We start from the raw sequence: 25010 nt of genomic DNA on the forward strand, positions 1-25010 counted from the left end.
TTAGCTATAATGGTCAAAGTTCTGTCGGATAAGTTGACGGCATTGACGACTAAGGGGGACGACGTCGCTAACAACAACCGAAACTGCAACAACAATAAAAACAATAACAACAACAGAAACGGCGATGACAACCGCAACAACCCATCTACTGATGACTCGAGTTCTGAGGATGAGGAAGTTGTGTCCGAAAAGGGAGGTGAAGAGACTTCAACTAGGATAAAAAAAATTGTCTTGTGCAAGTCTGGCGATCCACAACTTGATGTCGACCTACCTGTGGCGGCTCCGTCTAAGCCAGATGTATTTGTGCGAAATCCGGCAACAACCTCACCGCCACTAGAACCTCCGGACACTAGGATGCATGCAGCGAATTCCATCACAGCAAAACCGCCGCATCACAGCCGTCACATTGAACTCAATGATTTGCTTGTAGATCGGGTTTCATTCGGGTTTTACCTTAAATCTTATGGTTTCGGCACTAACTCAAGCATGTTAACCGAGTTGGGTCAAATACCCTTTTGTGATAAATTTCCAATTTTGTGTGCTATCTTTGAGCAATGGAACCCCGGTGGTCATTTGGATGTGTTGACACGAGACAGGTCCTCTCACTTCATTCAATGGGATCCAGGAGGGTGGTCTCTTGTTCATTGGAGGAGTCAACCTGCAAAGGAAGCTCTTTATCAAAACGAGAACTCGGGGTCGAGTTCTTTTGAGGTAGAGGAGACTGATGTAGGAGGATTTCTTCTGTATATTATTATTTTAGTTAGATTTAGTTTTATTATATTTTAGGTTGATTTCTTATTTTTATATTTCACCTAGGTTAGTTATTTTTATATTTTAGGTAGATTTGTAATTTTTATTTAGCTAGGTTTGTTGTTTTTATTTTTACAATCTTTTAGGAGATTTGTTAATTTTATTTTTCACTCCTATATAAACTAAATTATTGTAGCCTTGAAGGCAACTTTTTGATTTAATAAAACACACAGATTTTTCTCGAATTTGGTGGACTCCAAATTACTCCTTCTGGTGGATTTCGGAAGTCTAGTGAATTCTAGATTAGTTACTCTTTCTGGTGGATTCCAGAAATCTGGTGGATTCCAGAACCTTTATCTAATAGGATTAGCTCTTGCTTTTCCTTCACGCTTCCGTACTGCGTCACAAGAAACCAACTTAGGAGTAATTTGAGAATCCATAGGAGAGGGAAAGCAATTCAACAACAGGGAAGCAAGTCTTCTAACTTCAGCCACAATTTGGAATAAATGAATGGTGTCTTTTCCCACACAAACAATATTTCTAGCTCTCCAATTCCACCACAGACCAGCTAAGAATAAATTATGCAAGGGACCAGTAGCATTCAAATGCAACCAATCATCAATAATCATATTGCCAAAGAAACTAGAATTCGTAAAACCAAGGCTATGCCATATAGATTTAGCCACAACACAGTCTCGGAGGCAGTGAAAGATGGTTTCAACATGATTAGAACATCTAGGACAAATATTAGAAGGAAAAATATTTCTATTATTCAGCAAATCAAGAGTAGGTATGGAATGATGACAAGCACACCAAATAAAAAACTTGATTTTTTTCAGGGGCAAGAAGCTTCCAAATCCAAAGCCAAGACTTATGAGGATCACAATTTCTCTTTTTGTCAATTACAACCACCTATATCCAGCAGCTGCAGTGTAGTTACCATCTAAGTTCCCTTTCCAAATGAAACAATCAGGAGTAGAGGTGTTCAATATTAACTCACACTTTATGATAGAAGCTTGTAAGGAAGCAGGGACCGGCGTATATAATTGATTCAAATGCCAACAATCATGATAGTACAAGTCTTTAATTTGAGTTTGCGTATCATGAATAGCCACATAATCAACAAGCTTACAGAGAGGCTCATTAGAGAACCAAGGGGCATACCAGAATAATGAGCTACCATTCCCGACTCTAAAGCAATAACCATCCCTTAGAACATTTTTAGCTTTACAAATCGCATTCTAAACTGGAGAGCCATTGGACGTATCAGAAATTAACAAATATTTATTACACAAATATTTCTCTGTTATCATGTTGACCCAAGGCTTATTAGCATTATGTTGGATATCCCACACTAACTTCCCCAACATTGCAGTATTAGCATCTCTTGCAATTCGCACTCCGAGGCCCCCATCTTTTTTGGATTGAGTAACCTGATGCCAACCAACCAGGTGGATACCTTTATTGGTGTTGCCTTGCCAAATGAATTTTCTTGTCATCATGTCAATTTGAGAGCATATCCCTGTAGGCAGCCAGCTAATTTGCATATAGTAAGTGGGAATGGAATTTAACACGGATGTAGCTAAAGCCAATCTTCCTGGTTTATTGAGGAGCTTGTTCTTCCAAGAAGCTAGTCTAGAATTTAACTTATCCAAAATGAAGTTAAAGTCCTGCTTTTTTACTATGCCAGTGATCATAGGGAACCCTAAGTATTTACTCAAGGAATTTGTGTTTCTGATAGAGGACAAACTTGTCATTTTTTCAATCTTTCTTCTAGGTACCCCAACAGAATAGAGACCCCTGGATTTGGAACAGTTGATATTCAGTCCTGATGCATTACTAAACTTGTTAAAAATCTCAGCCATAAGCCTTCCTTGAGCACAGGTTGCTTTAGAAAACAAGAGAACATCATCTGCAAAGAAAAGGTGAGAAAATCTCGGTCCATTTTTTGACACTTGTATAGTCTTCCAAGAGTTATTAAGCACAGCATCAGATATGGTTAGAGACAACTTTTCCATACAAATAACAAAAAGATATGGGGATAAAGGATCCCCTTGTCTAAGGCCTCTAGTGGGAGCAAAATTTGGAAGACGTTTACCATTCCAAATCAAAGACAAAGAAGAAGCAGAGACACAATGCATGATTAAATTAATAGTGATGGACGGGAAGCCAAAATCCTGAAGGCAACACCTCAGATAATCCCAACTAACATGGTCATAAGCCTTTTCTAAATCTATTTTGTAAGCAACATCACCTTTTTTCTTTTTAGATTTATGCATTGAATGAATTATCTCTTGGAGGACTATAACATTATCACAAGTTCCCCTCCCAGGGAGGAAACTACTTTGAAAAGGGCCAATATTGCTATCCAACGGAGGTCTCAATCTATTAACCAACACTTTAGTAATTAGCTTGTAGATAGTATTACACAAACTAATAGGTCTAAAGTCTTTAAAATGCTTAGGACAATCAATTTTTGGAATAAGAACTAAGAGAGTCTCAGCAAGACAAGGATTGAAAGAACCTGTTTCGAATGCTTGGCTTACCACGTTATAGATGTCATCACCAATAATGTGCCAATATTGTCTAAAGAAGATTCCTTGAAAGCCGTCAGATCCAGGGGACTTCAAGGGGTGCATTTGGTTAAGAGCATTCAGAACCTCCTCCTTTGTAACATGCATGGCCAGAGAATCAACTTCAGTTTGGTTGAAATGAGGTACATTATTCACAATAAAAGGTGTTGTCTGGGTACCATGATCAGAACAAAATAACTTCTTAAAATACTTGTTGGCCTCCTCTTGAAGAATGTTGTGATCAATACACCAAGTACCACAAGGTAAGTGAAGCCCATGAATTCTATTTCTCTTCCTCCTTATGATAGTTTGAGCATGAAAGAACTTAGTATTCTTGTCTCCAAACTTGATCCATTTCTCTCTCGATTTTTGGTACCAAAGGACTTCTTCTTGAAAAAGAATTTGATCCAAATCTTGTAGAAGTTGTTGCTCAAGAATGACAAGTCTAACCGAATCAACTCTCTCTAAGGTATTTTGAATTCCTTTAAGTCTATTTTCAATGTCTCTTTTTTGCTTAAAGATGTTTCCAAAAACTTCCTTGTTAAAAGTAATGGACTCATCCTTAACTTTATTAAGTGCGGATACAATACAACCTCTCTCAGAAAACCAAGCATTATTCACCAAATGTTCATAATCGGCGTGATTAATCCAAGCCGCCTCAAATCTAAAGGGTTTAGTACCTCTAGCCAAAGGGAGTCCTCCACACCTAAGAAAAAGAGGATTATGATCTGAGTTAGCTCTACAAAGGGTCTCAATGAATGCTTCTGGAAAGCTTAAGCGCCATTGTAAGTTGACCATCCCTCTATCCAGTTTCTTTGCCATGATTTGGAGACCTCTGCGATTTCTATGCCAAGTAAATTTGCCACCAACATTGTCCAAATCAATGAAATTGCAATTATTCATAACAACAATTAAACCATCAGCTCTATGTTGATAGAAATTACCACCTCTTTGTACATGAGGGGATATAATCTCATTGAAATCCCCTATGACAAGCCAATGACCATTCACAGTAGTATTCAGATTGATTAGATGCTGCCAAAATTGAGTACGAGTAACAAAGTTTGGGCTGGCGTAAATACCTGTACAATACCATTTTTGTTGACCTAGACTAATGCTAAAGGTAATTGCATTATTGTGCACATCCTCCACTTGTACAATGTAATTGTTCCCAACTTGTTGTAAAATCCAAATTCCTCCCGCATGCCCTTGGGCTTCAACTATTGCAACCTTAGAATACCCAATTTGATCCCAAAACATCTTCATATTGTTGAAAGGAGAATGAGTTTCAACTAGCACAATAAAAGTGGGTTGTTTGCTTCTAACCAACTCTTTTAAGTATCTTTTAGTCTTAGAATTGTTAGCTCCCCTAACATTCCAAGAGAGCACACTCACATCATTAAACACTAACATAAGAAACAAAAAGCTGAAGTAACAAAAAAAACATTACGAGACTAAGTGAGCATGTTCTCATCCTCCATGTTTTGAGTTTCATACACAACTTCAACATCATTTGCTTGTGAATCATTCTCCACTCCATCCTTGTTCAGATTATTGTTCAAGAGATGATTCGCTGCTATTTGATTCGTCGAAGAATTCGCCGCTGATTGATGCACTGAGGAACTCGTCCCATGTAGCCGCTCCGATGGACTCGGCGGTTGTAGCTCCGCCCCATTAACTACCGGTGGTGGACGCGTCGTCCCATGAGCTATTGGCGGAGTTCGCGCTGCTGTAATAGCTGTCATCGGTGGTTTGTTGTTACTGTTCATCGCAATCCTGAGAAGGGGATTATCACTTTCTTGGTTCGTATGTTGGGCCACCATATCATGAGATCTTTTATTTTTTTTCCCCTATTTTTTTGAAAGCTATCATCCAAACCCATAGTGAAGTGGGCTGGGCCAATCTTTTGATTTTCCATACCATTTTTTTTTTCTTGGTAGTTATAGTACTATTTACCTTACCATTTGACTTTGGATTCGTACTATAATTGCCAATGTTTCTATTTGGAGTGACAGCTGGCTTATTTCTTTTCTTTTTTCTTGTAACTACCATCCAGTCTCCATGGATATCGGACTGCACGTTATTCTCCTTATTATTGCTATTTGATAACATTAAAGGCTCATTATTCTCATCTTTAACACAATTGTCACTTACAGTAATTTTATCCAACATTTCCGCGGCCACATTAATTGCTTCGTCTCCAACTTTTCGGGATTTCTCCGGCTGAATGATGGTTGTGGTTGATGGCTGCACTGGTTTGTGAGTACAATTTCTTGCATGATGGCCATATCTTCGACACGTTGAGCAAATAATATGAAGACCTTCATATTCTACCTTGTACCAATACCCATTCAACCAAATAATCTCAATACATATGCGCGCAAATCTACCTCTTTCATCATAATACACAAGATTAAGGCCAGGGAACCTGATCCAAACCAAAGTACGCTCAACCTTAGCTTCTGGAGAGATAAAGTCCGGGCTCCAGTGGGACACCGCAAGATAGTGATCGGATATCATCCAAGGTCCTTCTGATACCACCTTCTCCTTATCCGCAGCGATATCAAACTTAACTGTATAGAAGCCATTGTCAACATCGTGGATCTCAAACCCACCTAATAGCTTCCAAATTTTTTGGAGGCGATCCTTCATGCCTTTGTTTCCCAAGGTCTTACCCAACAACTTCACCATAATTGCATCGGTCCATGAAGAGCACATTCCCTTGAAAACCTTGTCATCAAGGTAGACCTTAGGTAGCAATCTATTTCCTCCTTCATGCTCAATACGCACAAGTTGTTGTGCAATAAGATCAACTTTTTCATGTGATTTAGGAACAGCAAGGCTCTCTCCTAGTAGCTTGTCACGGAAAGAGATTCGAGGAGTTTCTTTGATTTGGTTTATTTTTTCTGGAGGTTTTCGTGGCATTGCATGATGGTCACCTTCTGCTTGGGCAGAGAACACAATTCTCTCCATGAGTTCCTTAGCAGTAATTCCCAAAAGGTGATTTACACTAGGAAGATGATATAGCAATACTTACGGGCATCCTTCATCCAACATAATAAAAAAGAATGATATAAAAAAATGGTTTCATCAAACCACTTTCAAAATAATTATACAATCATTTGAATTAGAAACACACTCTTAGGTATTTTTTTCAAGATTCGAAACAATTGGTTTAAAAATTACTTTCAATCGATTTTTTCAGACCAATTTAAAGCATCCGCACACGCCAAGTTGAAACTATCTACACTGAATTAAAATGCTTCTTCATTAATACTGTATTATCTATGATCAAACTTTGTGCAAGTGCAGCACGACCCTTAGTAAATGGCCTAAAAAAATTTAGTGCGTCATAATTTTATTCTCCTATTTCTATTCATACATCCCTCAATTGGTGTTTGTACTTTTTCATTATGGGGCTCAATTACTCCTTGTTCCTTTCCCACATATTGGAATGCTACTTACAATTTAAATTTAAATAAATTTTTGTTTGTTAATTTGTTTTTTAATTAAAGTAGTTTGAGTTTTTGCATTTCATTTGGCAAAATATAATATTTTGAAATAATTTCTAATTATATTAAAATTGCACTTTCTTTTTATTTATTAATGATTCAATTTTTAAAATTAGAACATAACCTCCAAAATGTTTAAAACGATCATCAGTGTACCATATAATAGCCAAAGATTAAAGTGTACGTGACATTACAAAAATAAAAATTGCAGTCATAGAAGATTCGATCGTTTGATTAAGATCAAACAGTTCAAATATAAAAGAGATTTAATTAGATTGTATGACTGTTTTATATCTGGATCGTCTAATCTTAAATAGATGATCTGATCTTTCTTGAGCAAAATTAGAGAAAAAACATTAGGAAAAATTAGAGATGATCCAAATCATGCATAAATGATATATGTGTTATGGGAATGGGGACAATGAGTGCATCAAACGAACTTGAGAGTAATGCTATATCTCTTGCATTCACAAAAACCCTATATTGGAAACTCGCATAATTCTCACTTTTGAATCTTTAACCCTCAAGGGCCCAACCTTGATATAACTTTTAGCAGCCACACCACGAGAATATGGTTAATTTTACAACAAAAAGATATGAATTTTCAATATGGGTCGCTCCTCATCCTTGTCATATGGCCACCAAAAGTTGAAAATTCCAAATTCCTAACAAAAAGAGAGGATAAAAAGCTAGATACTACATCTTATTGAAAACCCCTCAAAGCCCTACCATTTATTGAGATGGGAAAAGTATAGTTGTCTTTTTGGTTATATACTAACTTAGGATGCCTCTCATCTCACTTTAAGCTTAATTCTTTAATGCAAGATAAAGAAGCAAGAGATGTAAAGGAACCTTCATGTATTTAGTATACACATTTATAAGGCAAAAATAAAAGGAAGCTAGCTCAGTGCTATATTGGTCCCCATTGCTATGTTGATGCACATGGCATCCTCTAATAGGTGTGCAAAATGCTTATTACTAGTTACTATAGTAACAAAATTATAAAATTTTCTGATTATAGTGACGATAATTACTATAAGGTTATAATTCATTTCCACACATGCAACAATAATAAGTAAATTGTAAGCTAGAGTGATCACATTACCCAAACTCCCATGTAAACTATTTGGCCCTCTTCGTGATATTGAGGATATTATGGGTGGGAGCCAAATGGTATGATAAAATCCAAATTGGAATAGTTCTCTCACTTTATGAGGCCAATGAAATGGTATCACGTATGGCCTCGTGCCCCAATTTGCGGATTTGGTAGTAACCATTCATTATTCATAAGTTAAAATGTTTTTTTTCCTCCTAATTTTTACAAATTTGTAATCCTTTCTAAATAGCAATGGTGAGATTTTGGACTAAAATCAAAATTTAAATCAAATATCTTTTTTTTTTTGTTAAATAGCCGAAATTACACTCTTAAGGTGAATAAGTAATGTATCTACGGTTCGAATCCGACCCCTACATATATAATGTGATGTCGCTCACGAAACTAATCAAATATCTTCTAACACCAAAGCAAGCAATGGTGAGGTTTGTTTGCTCCGCACGAATTCAAACGTGAAATTTAGCAATCGTGAGATTTATTTTAAGAAAGGGTAGCATTTAGCAAGAGGCCATTGCTATGTTTATGATAATCAAGTTTATAATATTTCCGACCCAATGTTTGTCCTGATATCTGTCCTATTAGTGTTATAATTCAAAAGTACCCTTTTGATTAATAGTTTGTCTCACATAAATCTCTAAATAAAGTTAAAATTATATTTGTTAACGTGTAGGTATGCTTATTAATCCATTGCAATCGTTTGATATGCATAATTAACCTGCTCAGTTTATTTTATATATATGGTGGGGTGGTGGCTTATTTGATTGATTAGATCTAAATTTAAATTGAAATGGACCCAAACAAGAGCGTCGATCTAATAAGAGAATGCAATATATATACTTGTACATTACTTTTAATTAATTGGTGTTGTTAAAATTGACAACTGCACTAAGACACGGGGATCCACATTGGGACCTCACCCTTTATAAAAACAGGAATAGTGTAATTTGTGTAAGACATGACCACGAACCACTCTACGTGTGTGATGCATTATTGATCTCGGACGTCTAATCTCAAATGAACCGAGTAAATGCGTGATATTTTAAATGTAAAGAATCCATATCCAATTTCATGTGTTAGAATTGTGCAAAGGGCAGACAATTACTAAGATAAACAAGTGTCTCATGTGGCCCGATGATTAAAAATCACTCAAAACATTCGCGACAACAAATATCGTACAATATAATTGGACTGGGCAATGGGCTTAGAGACATATCCAGCAAGCCCAATTAATATAAGAAGGAAGATAGGCCCAAATCCAGCAAGCCCTAAACACCCACTAGGCGACACATAGCCAAGGCGTGACCAACAATCACGTGACAACGCCCGGAAGTTGGATTCTGTATTATTATAAATATCTTTTTCTTCCCTGCGTTAGCAGCTGACTTGGGAAGGAAGAGACCAACTTCCCGCAACCGCCATAGCTTGGAGACCAAGGTTACCATCCCTACTTTCACGCGGCATCACCGAAGAAGACGTTAAAGATCGGATTTTTAGGAATCTTAGCTTGGAGAAGAAGACTAAGCGGTCTATAAATAGCTTCATACTTTCATTCGTAAAGGAGAGCTTCATCTGACTTATAAACTCCCAGGGTTGTTGGGATTGAACCAAGTGTAATCACATCATTTAATCAGTAATACAACCCCCTTTGAGTTTTTACCAGAACATTTTGGCGCCCACCGTGGGGCTGCGGTAAAATCATTTGATCCCAGCCTACCACACAAAACTAGACGAAAAATCAAACATTTCCACATGGCTGGAGAACACGGAAATAACGATAATTCTAGCGTTAACACCTTGCAAGCCGCCGTCGTAGAAATACGGCGCTTACAGACCCAGATTGCGGCCATCGAAGCCGAAAGAACACATGAGAAAGAAAAAGCGAATATGATTTCAGAGGAGGAGGAAGGAGAGAGCGTCATGGACGTACAGCCTCTGGCACAGCACTTATGGGATACCCAAGTCTTGGAAGCAATTAAGGTTCCCCACCTCCCTACCTTTGACGGAAAAACTGACCCTCGAGAGCATCTGATGGCAATTGGAACACAAACTGCCATAATCAATGCTCCGGAGCATCTGAAATGTAAACTACTAGCCGGTACCTTCAAGGATGTAGCCTTACGTTGGTACATGAACCTTCCAAGGAATTCAATAGAAAGTTATGCTGATTTTCATAAAAAATTCATTCACCAGTTCGCCGGATCGAAACACGTGAAAGTCACATCAACTAGCCTTTTCTCCATTCGCCAAAACCACGGCGAATCGTTGCGCAGTTTTCTGGCCAGATTTAGCGAGGCCACCATTAAGGTCTCAAATCCAAACCAGGAGATGTTCGTAGCGGCCTTCCACAATGGGCTAAAAGCAGGACACTTCAACGAATCCTTAGCCCAAAAACCAGCCTCATCAATGCAGGAGGTAAACAAGAGAGCGGAGTGTTACATAAAGGGCGAAGAAAGTAACGCCGAGAAAAGGCAAAGAGACGCCAAGGAGAGGGAATATGTGGGCCGTGCTACTAAAGCGCCAGAACACCCGCGACCAAAAACGGGAAATCATCAAGGAGACCCATGGCAAAGGCACCATGGTAAGCCCTACCATCAACCGCCAAGGAGAGAGTTCAGGAATCACCCCGCCAATGAAGAGTTTACGCCATTAAATGCTTCAAAAGTTTATGTGTTAAACGAAATTCTTGCCAGTGGTTTGGCAAATCTCCCTCCCAAAAGAACCAACGGTATCCCCTTGGGGCTCAATGACAACGCCTGGTGCGCCTCCCACAGGTGCAGAGGTCATTCTACGGAAAAGTGCTTCCGCCTCAGAGATTTGATCGAAGAACTGATTAAAAGCGGACACCTCCGGAGGTTCATTGACGATGCAGCGCAAGGCCGGGTCGTCGTGCCCAAAATCCCCAGGCAAGAGCCACGAGATACTCCGGGGCCAAGTAAAGAGCCTCCAAAGGAAAGGATCTCTGTGAATACAATAGCGGGGGGATTCTCAGGAGGAGGTGAGTCAAGCTCAGCAAGGAAAAGATATGTGCGCCGAGCCATCTCAGAGATATACCTCGTGAGACAACCGCAACCACTCGACGTTCCGGATTTGGCATTCACTGCAAAGGATGGACTGGAGGTAGCGCCTCATGATGATGACCCATTGGTAATACAAGTCCAAATCCTGAACTGTGACGTAAAGAGAGTACTGATTGACTCAGGAAGCTCAGCAGATATTATGTACTGGGAAGCCTTCAAGGCCATGCAATTAGCGGAGGAGCAATTGCAGCCATACGCGGGAGCCTTAGTTGGGTTTTCCGGGGAGCAGGTAGACGTAATGGGCTACGCCTCATTACTCACTACCTTTGGAGAGGGGAGTAACGCCAAAACCATCAAAGTGCGATATTTGGTAGTCAAAACGCCGTTCACCTCCTACAACATTATCATAGGAAGACCCGCTTTCAACACCTTGGGGGCGGCCATGTCCACCCTATACCTAGCAATTAAATACCCTCTCGATAACGGAGAAGTAGGAACAGTTAGAGGCGATCAGATACTCGCCAAAAAATGTTACGAGTCCAGCCTAAAGATAAGACATAGAGCCTCCATTGCAAGTGGAGTACCCGAAAGAAGACAAGCCACAGTTCCGGGCGGTATAAACGTCATTGAAAATTCAGACATGGATCCCAGAGAAGAATTTCAAGACAGAAGGGTGAGCCCTATAGAAGACCTGGAGCAAGTCCAAATCGGCGAACACCCACACCAGACAACCAGTCTAGGAACGGCGTTATCCGACCAGGAGAGAAGAAGAATCATCAAAATCCTGAAAGATAACGCTGAAGGGGTAGATGAAGGGGTAATCACCCATAAACTATCAATATCGCCCAGCACTAAACCAGTCTCCCAAAGAAAAAGAAAGGTTGGAGAAGAAAGGCGAGGTGCAATAGCTGAAGAAGTAGAGAAACTAAAAGAGGCTGGATTCATCGAAGAAATAAAATACCCCTCGTGGTTAGCAAATGTCGTCATGGTAAAAAAAGCCAGCGGAAAGTGGAGAATGTGCGTAGATTTTACGGATCTGAATAAGGCATGTCCCAAAGACCCATATCCTTTGCCCAACATAGACAGGTTGATTGATGGCGCTTCAGGATGTAAGATGTTGAGCTTCATGGACGCTTACTCCGGGTATAATCAAATAAAGATGAACCCCACAGACGCCTGCCATACTGCCTTTATGTCGAATACCTGCAATTATTTTTACAACGTTATGCCTTTTGGGTTGAAGAACGCGGGAGCAACATATCAAAGGTTGATGGACAGGGTATTCTCGGAGCAAATAGGGAAGAACCTGGAAGTGTACATTGACGACATGGTAGTGAAAACCTCCGAAGAGAATCGCCATGATGAAGATCTTATGGAAGAAAGTACAACATGAGGTTAAACCCAGCGAAGTGTTCCTTCGGGGTGCAAGCAGGAAAATTCCTAGGTTTTATGCTCACCAACAGGGGTATAGAAGCCAATCCTGAAAAATGTCAAGCCATCATAGACATGAGAAGCCCTACATCCGTGAAAGAGGTCCAAACATTGACAGGCAGAATAGCGGCATTATCCAGATTCCTATCATGCGCGGGCGAGAAAGGTTTTCACTTCTTCACATCTCTCAGGAAAAATGAAAGATTCTCTTGGACGCCCGAATGTGAAGAAGCCTTCAGACAACTAAAGGAATTCTTAGCGTCGCCGCCCATCTTGACGCGCCCATTACCAGGTAATACCCTTTACCTTTATCTTGCCGTTTCGGATAGAGCCTTAAGTTCAGCTCTGGTTCAAGAAGTAGGGGGCGTCAGAAACAGAAAATAAAACAGGGTTGAGAGGCCTTGGCGTCATCCATAGGGGGCGTTAGAAACAGAAAATAAAACAAGGTTGAAAGGCCCTGGCGTTACCTGCAAACCTTACGAGTAGGGTACATCAAAAACAGAAAATAAACCAGGGTTGAGAGGCCTTGGCGTCACCCGTAGGGGGCGTCAGAAACAGAAAATAAAACAGGGTTGAAAGGCCCTGGCGTTACCTGTAAACCTTACGAGTAGGGTACGTCAAAAATAGAAAATAAACCAGGGTTGAGAGGCCTTGGCGTCACCCGTAGGGGGCGTCAGAAACATAAAATAAACCAAGGTTGAAAGGCCCTGGCGTTACCTGTAAACCTTACGAGTAGGGTACGTCAAAAACAGAAAATAAACCAGGGTTGAGAGGCCTTGGCGTCACCCGTAGGGGGCGTCAGAAACAGAAAATAAAACAGGGTTGAAAGGCCCTGGCGTTACCTGTAAACCTTACGAGTAGGGTACGTCAAAAACAGAAAATAAACCAGGGTTGAGAGGCCTTGGCGTCACCCGTAGGGGGCGTCAGAAACAGAAAATAAACCAAGGTTGAAAGGCCCTGGCGTTACCTGTAAACCTTACGAGTAGGGTACGTCAAAAACAGAAAATAAACCAGGGTTGAGAGGCCTTGGCGTCACCCGTAGGGGGCGTCAGAAACAGAAAATAAACCAAGGTTGAAAGGCCCTGGCGTTACCTGTAAACCTTACGAGTAGGGTACGTCAAAAACAGAAAATAAACCAGGGTTGAGAGGCCTTGGCGTCACCCGTAGGGGGCGTCAGAAACAGAAAATAAAACAGGGTTGAGAGGCCTTGGCGTCACCCGTAGGGGGCGTCAGAAACAGAAAATAAACCAAGGTTGAAAGGCCCTGGCGTTACCTGTAAACCTTACGAGTAGGGTACGTCAAAAACAGAAAATAAACCAAGGTTGAAAGGCCCTGGCGTTACCTGTAAACCTTACGAGTAGGGTACGTCAAAAACAGAAAATAAACCAAGGTTGAAAGGCCCTGGCGTTCCCTGTAAACCTTACGAGTAGGGTACGTCAAAAACAAAAAATAAACCAAGGTTGAAAGGCCCTGGCGTTACCTGTAAACCTTACGAGTAGGGTACGTCAAAAACAGAAAATAAACCAAGGTTGAAAGGCCCTGGCGTTACCTGTAAACCTTACGAGTAGGGGGCGCCAGAAAAAGAAAATATACAGCGAAGAAAGGCAGGATTATCAACACCACCAAAGCTTACACATAGTCAAAATAAGGCGATTCATCATAACGTCAAGTCATAAGGTTCTAAAAGCAAGAAGGACACAACCAAATCGCTCGTCATGCAGCGAAACAAGGCGACATATCGCCATACCAGCTACAATCGCCAAAAAGGCAACAGGTATAAAGTTATTCCCAAATGATTCATAATCAATTTTAAAGTGTCTAAGACATCGCAGGTGTAAGGGTGAGTGTTTCCAAGGCAAGAATGATAGAAGGCGTTACCTCATAATGTAATATCAAAAGTATGAAGAAAGGAAATCAGACAAATGAAGAAATTAATAAAAGACCCAATAAAGGGCAAGATGTTCAGGCCACAAGAGGGCATACAAAATAGCTACAAAAGCCACAGAAGGGCAAGATTAAAATCCATTACAATAAAATAGAAAGGCATTCACTGAGGAGGAACATAAGGAACGAGTTTCCCATCAACAATCTGATTCATCACATCAGCTTCGCCTAGGCGCTTAGCATCGAGATCTGGGAAAAGAAGCTTGACCTGCTCAATGGCAAAAGAAAAGCCTTCATCATATTGGCTAGCGGCATAGAGTTGAAGCTCTGTGACATCACTCTCCAACCTGGCCTTCTCCTCGCCCAAGGTCCCTGCAGAAAATACCGCTTCATCCCTCTCTTTGGAAAGTTTAGAAATCTTCTCATCTTGAGCAGCAGCATTCTCCTTGAGCTTGGCCTCGGAGGCGACATAACCTTCTTTAACCTTCGCCAATTTCTCCTCATAATCCTTCTTCAACCTCTCTGCCTCGCCCTCCTGTTCTTTTTTCAGCTTTAGAATGTCATCCTCCAGCTTCGCCTTGGTCTCAGAATACCTCTTCTCAATATCAGCAAGGTTATCATCAACCGTCTTCACTTTGCGCCTCGCCTCTAGAACCTCTTGCTCCTGGCGGTTTGTCAGCAAATAATTGAGAAGAGTACCTTTGACTTCGTACTCTAGAGCCTTTTTCCTCAAGTCTTCTGTTGAAGTGTTGGTGAAGCGAGTCATGTCACCCACCATGGTCACTCCTCTCTCAATAAACTCCAGAGGATCAAAAGAGCTCCAAGAAAGGGAAGCAGCGGCATCGGCGTCTTGGGAGGAAGGTTGAGAAGAACTGGAAGCCACGCCTTTGCCTTTGGTAGCATCCTTGGCAGTTTGAGTGGCACTCTCAACCTTCTGCTTTTTGGGAGGAGGAGGAGCTACACCCTCGGTTTCCTTTGCTCCAGAAGCTGTTTTTCCTGGGATCTCGACACGGATCCGCCCATCATGTTTCTTTTTACTTCGCCCCTCTTTTGCAACAGCTTCCTCCACTTGTAGCTGCTTCAACGGGTCGCTCACAGCAACGACGGGATTGGCTTTCTGCTGGCGAGCTTTAGCCAAAAATGCTAGTCTCTCCTCATTCGAGATAGTTCTCATTCTCTCTACAAGGGAGGCAAAGAAACACAAGTTAGCAATAAGGCGAGATCAACATTAAACAAATGAAGAAAAATACAAATTTATTACTTACGCAAATACTCTTCCAAGGCTTCACTATTACCCTCACACCTAAGAATGTCAGCGGTATCCATGAGAGCATAGGAATCAAGGAAGTTGACGGTATCTTGTTCAAAATCACTCAAGGCCTCAAAGACGGCTCCCTTGATAAGCCTAGGGTTATCGGTCCAGTAGAAGGGAAATAGAGGATCTTCTACTTCATCATACATCAAATCCGGGAGCTGATCGCCACAGCGAACCCGAAAGAAAGAATTCTTAAAGTTCTTGAAGTTGGAGGCATATAGACTCAGGAGACGACGGTTAGGTTGACTGCTAAGGGAGACCAAAGTTTGAGGTTTTAAGTTTTTTATGTGGTAGAAAGAGAAAAAGACGCTAATTGAGGGCTTCAGTTCAAAACCTAAGCACATTACCTCGAAGGCTTTGATAAAGGCCCAACTATTGGGATGAAGTTGGGTAGGGGCGACATTAAGAACCTTCAACATCTCCGCCTCAAAGGGGGTAAAAGGCAGCCAAATGTTGAGGGGTTGGATCACGCCAGTATAAAGGTAGAAATAATCTGGCGGGGTGTCGTTTTTAGAGAATACAAACTCGTCCTCCCTGACCGGCTCAGTTATAATAGAGTCTTCATGAGAGGGGTCAGAAAGCTTGACGGCTTTCCTAAAGCTCCTCACCATTTCCACACTGGTATACTTTGAAGAAACTTCCATGGTGACGGGAGTATAACCAGCAACAACCAGATCCCGACAAAGATTCTTCCGCTTTCCTGTGAAAGAGGAAGGGGAGATTATGACGCAATCACTGTCATTACCACTATCACTACTACTACTATCACTATCACTATCACTACTACTACTCCCAACATCAAAACCCCACAATTCCGAGTAAAACCCTCGGCTATTAAGAACGCCGTTAGCCCTAGTATAGTGGGCGCGAACTTGTTGCGCCCATTCGAGAAAACCAGGAGAAGAAATAGGAACCCTCCCCTCATTGTCATCCAACTCCCTCAAAATAACCATCTTTCTAAACCTAATCAGAAAATTAGGGTTCCTACTCAAGACAGACCTAATTAGTGAAAAGAAGAAAGGTACGAGATGAAATACCTTAAGAAACTGACGAAGACTTCGAGCAAGGAATTGGAGTCGTCCCCAAATAAAAACTGTTGAGGAGATTCGTCAGAAAGATGGAGAAGAAAGCGTAACGAGAGTGGAAGATTTGGCAGAAGAAATAAAGAAGAAAGAAGGAATAGAAGTCCTACTTATAAAGTTCTAGTAGTTTAAACTGAAGTTGTAAAGTTGGAACAAGTAATATCACACGCGTCGTCGGATCACATACGTGTCAAAAGCACGTATCTCGAGAATAAATTAGAGAAGATTTATCGTCAGATAATCAACAATAACGCCTTTAAAGGAACGGTCTCGCCAGAAACAAGTATCTCGCCGAGAGTAAGTTAAACTCGCCTTTTAAGGCGCAACAAAGATAACAGGGGCAGCGCCCAAAGGGGATAATTCAAGGCCAAGGCAAAAAGCAAAATACAAAAAACAACACATTCAGTTCAAAACAGGAAAAGGAATCTTTATTAATGGCGGAAAATAAAGGTACAACGATGGGAAACCAAGCTACAAAAAAAAAACTAGTCCTAAAAGTCCCATCACTCAGATTCCGAATCCTTCTGCACAGGCTCAGGAAGCGTCACCTTGGATTCCACGGTGATCCAGGATCCATCTTCTTCACCCGACGAAGAAGCATGAGAAGAAAGCTCGGGAGGAACATACGTTTCCAGAAACGAAACGTAATCCCCATCAGCGCTGTCAGAATCAGAGGTATCAGAGGAAAGAACGATAATCTCCACCTTTTTGACTCCTTTAGCCCTTCGGGAACGGGTGGAATTCGAAGTGGTTATCTCCACCTTTGTCTTCCTTTGCTGAGAGTGAGACTTCTCAACGATGGGCTGTTTGGTATTTTTCCTTTCCATCGTGAGGACTCAGAACAAGTTGATGAATGGGTGAGTTAACGGTTGGTATTTATAGCCGATTATGTTCAACCCTAGCATCGTTATTAATGGTCCTAATTAATGCTTGGACGGTCGCAACCACTTTGGTTTGACTGTCTCGAAAAGCGTCGTTCTTATGTTTCCAAGGAGTCAAAATTTTACCCATTTTAGTCATTGAAGACTGCGAAGGGGGGCGATACAAAAAGAAATAAAAGAACAACACATAAGGAAAGGAAATTGCTTAAAATTCAAATTTTTGCAAAGGAAATACAACGGAAGCAAAAGTACGAAATGAAAACAACAAAGGTCCCAAAATACGGAAGCAAATTACAAACATAGGAAAAAAGACATAAATGGAAAGGCGAACAATCAAAGACTTCACGGCATGGTAGAACTTCCCAATTCACCAGCATCGGCGATAGCGATACAGTGCATTTCCTCCAATGCCCGTTTCACCCTCTTCGCCTTCACCATGTTCTCTTCAATGGGTTTCAAATCTTCTTTCAGCTCGCCCTGCTTGTCCAAAAGGTCCACCAGAGAATGACGTCTGGAAATTAACTTAGTGACATCATCCCTAATCTCACCCTGAAGAGCCCTCTTTCTCTTCAGGAGCGGCTTCATCTCTTTGTTCAACATCGCCAAACGGTCATCTACCCTTCGCTCTTCGTTGAAGCATATACCCAGGATCTCCTCCTGCACATCGATGGTCTCTTTCGTGATCTCTATCTGGCTATCGACGACTTCAGTAACTTCGGTATGGCACTCCTTAACGTTTTCCACGGCAATCACAAAGGATGCATTATCCTTTAACTCTTTCTCCAGACGCAACACACTGTCAAGAAAACGCTTCTCCTCCTTGGTCAACCTCCAGCAATAATCATTCAGCTCTTTGACGAATTCTGAGAACTCACCAAAATCGTCCATTAGGTCCTCCGTTCTTAGGGTCAACATACGCCGGAGCCGCTTAATGACAGGAGAAGCGGGGGATTGACCACATTCAAAGGGAGGATTTTTGGGAGACATACTGTAAAAAGAAGACTTTTAAAGTGAGCAAGTGAGAAATGATGAGTTAATCCTACCATCGAATGCTTCATTTTATAGAGAAAAATCTCATCGTGGCAGCAGTAAGTGGAGAGGCGGTTGAGAGATATGGCGTATAAGTATAAGAACGTGCACCAGAAAGTGGGAAAAAACGTGACAAAATTTACCTCGCGCCATAAATTTTAGAGGGAAAATTTGAATCATATTCAAGCACTTCACTCCTACGGACTTCGTGCTTGGGGGGCTGTGGACTGGGCAATGGGCTTAGAGACATATCCAGCAAGCCCAATTAATATAAGAAGGAAGATAGGCCCAAATCCAGCAAGCCCTAAACACCCACTAGGCGACACATAGCCAAGGCGTGACCAACAATCACGTGACAACGCCCGGAAGTTGGATTCTGTATTATTATAAATATCTTCTTCTTCCCTGCGTTAGCAGCTGACTTGGGAAGGAAGAGACCAACTTCCCGCAACCGCCATAGCTTGGAGACCAAGGTTACCATCCCTACTTTCACGCGGCATCACCGAAGAAGACGTTAAAGATCGGATTTTTAGGAATCTTAGCTTGGAGAAGAAGACTAAGCGGTCTATAAATAGCTTCATACTTTCATTCGTAAAGGAGAGCTTCATCTGACTTATAAACTCCCAGGGTTGTTGGGATTGAACCAAGTGTAATCACATCATTTAATCAGTAATACAACCCCCTTTGAGTTTTTACCAGAACAATAATCAATATAAGAAAGTTAATTGTTCTGAATAAGTCTAAACTACCTTTCTTAAGGTACTGTCATGTGAGGATAATTGATGTCCAAAAATTTGATGATTGAACTAAAAGTACATTCCTTTTCAAATGAAACCAAGTCATAGGAGCCATTTGGGACATTTGTGAGTGAAAAAGTGTTTTATCAAACTAGATTCTACATTATTCTACATTGTAATCAAGTCACTATGTCATTTATGTCTTTTTCAGTTTGAATGAAACTAAGTTATCTAAGCCACAAACACATGTGACATCTTTTTGCTTCTCTCAATGTCTCACCAAATTTTAAATTTAAAATTTTTCCCCTCATCACTTATTCAAAATTCTATATACACCGGATATTTTTTAACTGATATATAAATTTTAACTATCGTATACGGATTTTATAAATAAAAAAAAAAACTATCGTATACGAGATAAATTATCACTGATCAAAAATTCAAAATAATTATCACATGTGACACAAGTTATAACTAATAAAAAATTCAAAAAAAATATTTTGTACGGGATAAGTTCTAACTTATATAAATTCAAAACAAACTATGATATAGGGTCCATATTAGGGGCTCCCTATATATATATGGAAGGAACAAATTCTAATTGATAAAAAATTTAAAATACCAAATGTTAGAAAGTTCTAACCAATTACAATTTTTTTTTAAAAAAAACTATCTTATACGAAATAAGTTTTAACTTATATAAATTTCAAATAACTATCATATACGAGACAATTTTTAACCGATAAAAATTTCGAAATAATTATCAAACGTGCGAGAAGTTCTAAATTATAAAAATTTCAAAAAAAAAATTATACGGAATAAGTTCTATCTTATATAAATTTCAAATTAATTATCATATACGGGACAAATTCTAACTTATAAAGATTTCAAAATAATTATCATATGTGAGGCAAGTTCTAAATTATAAAAATTTCAAAAAACTTATTTTATACGGGATACGTTCTAACTTATATAAATTCCAAATTAACTATCTGTACGTGATAAATTCTAATTGATAAAAATTGAGAAATATTTATTAAATATGAGACAAGTTATAAATTATAAAAAAAATTAAAAAAAACTACTTTATACGGGATAATTTCAAACTTATATAAATTTAAAAAAACTTATTTTATGCGGGATAAGTTCTAACTTTGTTTTTCAATGTTCTTTTTTGGTTAACGAGAATGATGTAACTATTGAAAATCTTATGTCTTTTAGGTGCATGTTCAAAGTGAATCTTATGTCTTTTCACAATTTTACACCATATAACTATTTTTACCTTTAAAACTAATCAAAATTCATAATTAATACTTTGCAAAAAATATATTTGTCTGCATATTTCCAACAAAATTCTAAATACTTATTAAATACATTTAAATTTTAAAAACATTTGCTTTCAATTTTGATTACCAAACTATAACTTAAAAAAATATTATCATAACCGCACGGGTCTATTACTAGTTTGATATAGAACTTTGAGTCCTCTACTATTAGTTTTTGTCAAATTGTCACCAAATGTGTTATCATCTAAGTGGTAAAGATGAATAATAGTATTATAAGCTTCTATTTTGGTATATCTTACATGTGCCCTGTTAACAAGACCCTTAATTTATATGCACCGTCAGTGTAAAGTTATTTTATACATGCATCCAATAATATACTGACACATCATGTATGGTATTTAAAAATACATGATATGTCACATTCATTAAATGATGTGGCAACGCATCATTAGATGTATGTGTAAAGAATCTTTACACCGACAGTGCACGACAATTAAACTCTTCCACTAAATATACGTATCAGAATAAACCAAAAAAAAAAAGTGACTTTATTATGTCTTCAAATGATTCCGTTAAAAAATTAAATACTTCACCCATAATTTCCTCTAAATTATGTTAGACTTTAGAGAGAATTATTATCAAGTGAGTAAGTGACTTTATTATACATCCTCAAATTATGTTAAACTTTTTAGTAAAAAAAAAATTATGTTAGACTTTTAGAGGAAATTATTATCATGTGAGTTTATTATACATCCACAAAAGATGCATATATTTCATACATAATTTCCTAAAAAATCGTGCGACTTTAATAAGCATTTTTTTGTCACTCTTTTTTTTTTTGGTATACATTTACTTCTTTTATTATACATTTATTTTTTTATAAACTTAGTTCTTATTTTTGTAAGGTTTTTTTATTGTGATATATTTACTCAACAAATTCCTTTTAAATTTCAACGGAGTTAATTTCATGTTTTCACATGGTCAGTTGTATGTTACGATTTCAATAGTTACTTCTATAGATGATTAAAATATTGATTATCGACAAAGACGGTGAAGATACGAATAAGACTTATAATGTACTAGCATATATAAAGAAGTATTTCATAATATACTATCATTTCTGTTGTATGAACATTTTTTTCACTATCAGTTTAATCTGGTTCGGGATCAGTTCTGGCACAAGTGATTTCAACCCCCTCCCGATCGCAGTTACAGGGAATCGAATCGTGGTCCTCCCTACCAAGTTCAGCGACAATCAGCATTGAACCAACTAACGATTGATTGTTGTATGAACATTTTTCTAAATTTATTGTTAAACTAATTTTTAATGTTACAATTATTTATTTATTTATTTTTGTTACATATTAGGCTAATTAAATCCGTAATTAAAATAGTAGATCCTAGCTAAACCCGATCACTCCAATTTGTGTGTGAGTTTTCAATGACTTCGCTATTTCGTCTATAAAAAAAAAGAGTTTGATTGTTGTGCACTGTCAGTGTAATGAATGTGACACATCATGTGTTTTTAAATATCATACATAATATGTCGGTATATTATTGGACACATGTGTAAAATAACTTTACACACGGTGCATATAAATTAAATCTTTTATATTATAAGCTTGTATACACAAGCAAACCTTAAACCCTACTTTGTTTTCCCTCCATTTTATCTTGCAATTTTTATTAAAAAATAATATAATTTTGTCTTGACTAGAATTGAAATCTGCAACCCTTCAATGCAAAGCAATATTTCCAACCACTATGGCAAGTATATCAATTGTGATTAAAATTATGTGCAATAATTGATAAGCACCATCCATTTTAAAAGTATAAAAGTATATCATATCAAAATTATTGTTGCCTATATTATTCATCACGAAATATTTTTATGTCTTTCCTAATCCATGTTTTTTTTTCCTACCGGATCATAAATTTAGAGAATAATTATCATGTGAGATTTAGAAAGTTATTATCATGTGTGATTTGGAAAGTTATATATATATATATATATATATATATATATATATATATATATATATATATATATATATATATATATATATTCTCATACTATAACACCTTCAACAATATTGAAATCTATTAATAAAAAGCATCTTTCACATTTCAATGTCTCATGTTAACAACTTCACCACAATTCGACTTAATTTACTCAGAGGTGTGTATAAAATTTCATTCTGTTTTAACCCACTTGGGTTGGTGCATTGGTATTGACGTGTGCTCCTCTTGAGGTCTGAGGTTCGATTCTCTCTGGTGCCAATTTGAGTGGGCTAATTTAGCTTCTTCAAAAAAAAAATTCATTTTGTTTTGTGATTTATTATCTTTATTCCTGAAATCGATATTGTTTTAAAACTTTATGTTAACTTTAGAAATAGTTTGGACAAGTACTTCACATCATTTGATTGATGACATTTTGCACAAACAGAGACACTTGCTTGGTGCTCCAGGTATAAAATATTTTCACCTATTTCTATAAAATCATACTTATTAGTTGTTTATTTTTTTACTCATGTAACCTTGCTTCTATCACTTTTTAAATTATTTATTATGCAGTTTATTAAATTGTAGTTTTTTAAAATTGGAAAAAGAATTTTGTCAAAAAAAAAATAAATGGAAAAAGAATTGATATTTTTTTATAAATACCCTTTATTTTTACGGTAATGTATCCAAACATAAATCAATTATGTTGAACTCAGTTTTAACCAAAATCAAATATATCAAACTCAATTCTGCTAAATCAATTTTATTTGCAATACAACCAAACACAACCATAATCATGTCACTAATCACATTCATTATTTTGATTTTAACATTGCAAATTTAATATTAACCGATGATCAATTGATACAATATGCACTAGCAGATATTGAGATGATGTTACGTAGTTGTGGGAAGAGTTTAAAAGATTATCCTCCAATGCCTAGAGCAGACACATCATTAGTTCATGATATACAAAATAGTTTAATACACGACGAATTGAATTATAACAAACAATCATTAGCTGAGGAACATGTTAGATTGATGTCAACTATGACTTCAGAGCAACGTCAAGTATATGACACAATCATGACAAGAGTTAACGAAAACAAACCTGGTGTGTTTTTTCTTTATGGTTATGGCGGTTCAGGGAAGACATCTATCTGGAGGGCCATGTCAGCCGCATTACACTCAAAAGGTGAGATAGTTTTAACAATTGTCTCAAGTGGGATCGCTGCATTGCTTATACCTGGCGGTAGAACAACACATTCAAGATTTTGTATTCCTCTAAATGTTGACGAGTTTTCAACATGTACCATAGTTCCTAAAAACACTTTGGCGCTATTAATACAAAAAGCAAAACTCATTATATGGGATGAAACACCAATGATGCACAAACACAGTTTTGAAGCTGTTGATCGAACTTTAAAAGATATTCTCAAGTCTGTTGATGAAAAAAATAAACACATTCCCTTCGGTGGAAAAGTTGTTGTTTTTGTCGGAGATTTTAGACAAATTCTACCAGTAATACCCAAAGGTACAAGGCCAGAAGTTGTTCATGCTACTATTAATTATTCGGTTCTTTGGAATTTTTGTGAAGTTTTAACATTGACTAAATACACGAGGCTTCTCGGTGGTGCTTCGAGTGCAGACGTTGAACAAAGAAGATTGTTTTTTGAATGGGTTTTGGGTGTTGGCGATGGAGAAATTGGAGATGACAACGACGATGATTTAAAACTTGACATTCCATCAAATTTATTGATTCCAAATTCAGGTGATCCGCTTGCTTCTATCGTTGAAAGCATTTATCCTCAACTTTTACAAAACATGAACGATATAACGTATTTCCAAAATAGAGCTATACTAGCTCCTAAAAAATCAATAGTCGACACAATAAATGATTATATATTAGATTTAATTTCTGGTGAAGAAAAAACATATTTGAGTTATAATACTCCACTCACACAAAATGTAGACGGTCAAACAATGAATGATGTTCATACTTCCGAATTTTTGAACACGATTTCTACGTCGGGACTTCCAAATCACAAGTTGAGACTTAAAGTTGGAGTTCCAGTTATGCTATTAAGGAATTTGAATCAAAAATTAGTATTATGCAATGGAACAAGACTTATTATTACGAGATTGGAAAAACGTGCTCTTGAAGGAAAAATTATTTCAGGAAGTAATATTGATGATCAGGTTTTCATACCTAGATTTTCTCTGACACCATCTGACGTGATAATTCCTTTTAAATTTCAACGGAGACAATTTCCTATAATGATTTCTTTTGCGATGACTATTAATAAGAGTCAGGGACAATCTTTAAAGCATGTTGGAATATATCTTCCGTCGCCAGTGTTTTCACAGGGTCAGTTGTATGTTTCAATTTCAAGAGTTA

The sequence above is a fragment of the Trifolium pratense genome, linkage group LG7 (assembly GCF_020283565.1).
Source record: "Trifolium pratense cultivar HEN17-A07 linkage group LG7, ARS_RC_1.1, whole genome shotgun sequence".
Taxonomy (NCBI): Eukaryota; Viridiplantae; Streptophyta; class Magnoliopsida; order Fabales; family Fabaceae; genus Trifolium; species Trifolium pratense.